Consider the following 3,957-nt stretch of genomic DNA (forward strand, 5'->3'; position numbering starts at 1 on the left):
CCACAGTGAATATTTTTATTAGAAAAGAAAACAGCCCGGTATTTCAGCTTCTCAAAGTTGTTTTATTTAGTGCGCTGCTACAGCTTGTCACACCCAAATCCTCCAAAGGAATCTGCCAAAGTGCTTTTCCAGGCAAAAGGGGGCAGAGGGAGAGAAACCAAGAACCTCAAATTCACTAGACCAGGGATGGGGAATTCTGTGGCCCTCTAGATGTTGTTGGATTCCATCACCCCTGGCTGTCGGCCATGCTGGCTGGGGCAGAAGGCCATTGGATGTGGCAATATCTGGGAGCCCACAAGATTCCCTGCCCCCACCCTACATAAACAACCAGGCACTCAGCTGTGAGGCATGCCTCTTACCGGAGGGAGGGTCACTCTAGAGGCAGCTGTAGGGTTGCAAATATCCAGAGTGTGGGGGTCAGGTGGAATTGCTATGAGGAATTATGAAATATGGAGCAAGCAATTTGTGTCCGCTATGAAAGCATTGCTTTGACTGGGTTTGATTCATTGGCAATAGTTTCTGATTGAATCCCACAAGCCTCTACTCCTCTGCCATTTGCTTTCTCTACACCTGACAGGCACATATAAGCATTCTAAAACACAGGCCAGTTGTTCATCAGGCATCCTGGGTCATAAAGATAGAAGGTAGCTTTGATGTAGTTTAATCTTTAGATAAGGGACGCGGGTGGCGCTGTGGGTTAAACCACAGAGCCTAGGATTTGCCGATCAGAAGGTCAGCGGTTCGAATCCCCGCAACGGGGTGAGCTCCCGTTGCTCAGTCCCAGCTCCTGCCAACCTAGCAGTTCGAAAGCACGTCAAAGTGCAAGTAGATAAATAGGTACCGCTCCGGCGGGAAGGTAAACGGCGCTTCTGTGTGCTGCTCTGGTTCGCCAGAAGCGGCTTAGTCATGCTGGCCACATGACCCGGAAGCTGTCTGTGGACAAACGCCGGCTCCCTCGGCCTATAGAGCGAGATGAGCGCACAACCCCAGAGTCGGTTACGACTGGACCTAATGGTCAGGGGTCCCTTTACCTTTACCTTTAATCTTTAGATAGATCTTAAGGGCCAGGAAGAGAGTTCACAAGGAGATGGTAAATACTGCCATCCTGTCTCTCCTGTTTATTCCTGTTTATGACCTCCAGGGTTCTGCTGAACGCATTCCTCCTTTTATTCCTATTTTATTTACTCTGAACTACATATGCATGCTCAAGTAGGAAATAGTTTCTTTGTAGTTAAAAGAATTTCTTCTGATCTGACTTTGTCCCACGTGGGGTTTTTTGAAATGCTCAGAGGAAATCTGATTGGTTCTTACAAACACCGTGTAAAAAGTTATTTTGTGAATAAAACGACCTGGGCCAAGGGGTGGAGAGAATGACTATTATTCACACTGCCTCCCAGAGTCTTGCGGGTCAAGCCTTGTGTATTTTATTAATCAGAGTCCTTTGGGAACGCTACAGCAGCTGTGGCATGAGGATGCTGGATCATGCCTTTGTGGGCACATCTGAGGATTAAAGAGGACCTCCTAGGAAGTGTGCTTGGAGATCTTCCTTACCACGTAGCTCTCTGGCAAAAACAAAACAGTACTAATGGCCATATGGAACCACATCTCAAAGCTGGATCACAGACTTCACAGATCCTGTAGCCTACATCAGGAGGAAGTCTGGGGCAGAGGGGCCTAGAATGGGAGTCAGAGCTCCTCTTAGGGCTGCATGTCTGAAGCATGGGCAGAAATCTTTGGGTGTGAGGTTGCATGGGGCTGTCTCTTTGTCTTTTGGTGATGCCAAGCCACCAGCCAGCCAGAGGCAGACAACCAACTGGGTTAGGGGCAAGCTCCTTTGCAAAGACAGTCTGACTTCACCAAATGCAATGGCAGAGTGACAATTCGGCCCATGTTCTGCTTCACTGTGAAATGGCGTGTGTTCCTCAACCCAGAGAACCTCTCGTTCAACATCAAGCTGGTCTAAGGAAGAAAAGCATAAGAGTTAGTCTTGAATCCCCACACACATGTGCTGGGAGATGCCTGCACACTGCACATATAAAACACATCTCCTCCCACCCACACCCAAAAAGTCCTGGGAACAATGGTTTAGGGGTGCCCCATTGCAAAAACCCTGAGGATTCATGAGGATCCTTGCTTCGGAACCACGCTTTTGGCCCACGGTGTTGCCAGGAAACCATGGACTCGTGTTTTTTGTTGTGCAGGCTGTGCCCCTGGACATGATGTGTGATTTGACGGTGAGTTTGGCGTGGACCAATGCAAAAGTCCTGAGGATCCATGAGGATCCATGGTTTGGAACCATGTTTTTGGCCCACAGTGTTGCCAGGAAGCCATGGATCCAAGTTTTTTGTGGTGCAGGCTGTGCCCATGGACATGACGTGGGATTTGACGGTGAATTTGGGGTGGCTCAATGCAAAAACCCTGAGGATACATTAGGATCCATGGTTTGGAAGCACGTTTTAGGTCCACAATGTTGCTAGGAAGCCATGGACCCGTATTTTCTTTGGTGCAGGTTGTGCCCATGGACATGATGTCTGATTTAACTGTGAGTTTATGGTGGCCCAATGCAAAAACCCTGAGGATCCATGGTTTGGAACCATGTTTTTGGCCCATGGTGTTACCAGGAAGCCATGGACCTGTGTTTTTTATGCTTCAGGCTGTTTCCATGGAAACACAGTCAGTTTGAAGTGTCCCAATGGAAAAACCCTGAGGATCCTCTGAAGAAGATTTATTCCTCAGATAAGCCTGACGTCCGGCCCGCTTTCGCTGCGCAGCTACAGGCCAGGCCTCTGCATTCCAAACTCCACATTCCGATGCTCTGAGCAAAAGCAGAGATCAGCAGCGGTAAGAGAAAGCTGCAAAACTCCAGTGCATTCTTCAGTGTGCTTAAATAAAGTCCACTCAGGATATTAGCAGCTAGAAGCAGTTTTTATTTACAGCAGACTATCCATTATCTATCACAGCGAACAGCATCGTGAAAAACACGTCCTCTCTCCTCAAAAGCGAAAGTAGAGAAAGAACAAAGGCTGGAGGCTCTCGGATATGACGCAGAGGTTCCCCCCTCCCAACAGTAGGCAGGGCGTACATTCTGAGCTGTTTAACCCTGTAAGCTCAGGTTCTCCTCACAGATCCATGAGGATCCGTGCTTCGAAACCACATTTTTGGCCCACTGTGTTGCCAGGAATAATAATAATAATAATAATAATAATAATAATAATAATAATAATAATAATAATAAATTTTATGTATACACCGCCCTCCCTGGCCAGAGCCAGGCTCAGGGCAGCTAACACCAATAATCACAGGTTAAAAAAAAAAAAAATGATAGGGGAAAATGAAAAAGAAAAAAAACACCAATTAAAATACAGGTTAAAATACACCAGCCAGACAGCCAAGCTCTCCTCAGAGCCCCACACTAGGCCAACACATTCAATGCTGGGGATCGATGGTGATGGCAGAGCCCTGAAAGAACAATCTTCCCGGATTAATAATTCCACCCCTCCCCCCGGCCCACAGTCCCTGACTGGTGGAGGACGGAGAAACCCGGGGGTGCCATCTCTTGTAAGGTAACTGTTTCCCCTTTGTGCACCCAGGTCTCCATCACACAAGCCAGGTCAAGCCCCTGTGAGGTAAATAAATCTCGCAGGGTGGCGGTTTTATTGCCTATAGACCTGGCATTGCACAGCACCAGTGATGGAGGTGAGTAATCCTTGCTCACCGTACTCTCGTCCCTTGGGATGGGGTGCAGATTGGAAGGGGTATGAGCTCTGGAAGGAAGATTTATTGCTCAGATAAGCCTTGGCGTCCAGCCCGCTTCAGCTGTGCAGTTCTGCTAGGCCTGCGGACTTCAAAGGCCACCTGGACCTGCAAAAGAAGCATTTATCACAAACAACCTGTCTTTACATTCAACACTGACTAGGTGCTGTCCATTCTTAGAAATAGAGCCAGTCTGCGTGAGTG

The 3,957-nt window shown here is 48.0% G+C and overlaps 1 long non-coding RNA gene across 1 annotated transcript; it reads left to right on the plus strand.

Moving 5' to 3' along the window:
* Nucleotides 1-475: 475 nt before the first annotated feature.
* Nucleotides 476-1,358, plus strand: LOC309523352. Its single transcript, XR_014215322.1, has 2 exons — nucleotides 476-655; nucleotides 1,051-1,358. It is a non-coding gene; the product is annotated as an uncharacterized lncRNA (long non-coding RNA).
* The last annotated feature ends 2,599 nt before the right edge of the window (nucleotides 1,359-3,957 follow it).

Source organism: Podarcis vaucheri (assembly GCF_965113315.1).
Source record: "Podarcis vaucheri genome assembly, chromosome: W".
Taxonomy (NCBI): domain Eukaryota; kingdom Metazoa; phylum Chordata; class Lepidosauria; order Squamata; family Lacertidae; genus Podarcis; species Podarcis vaucheri.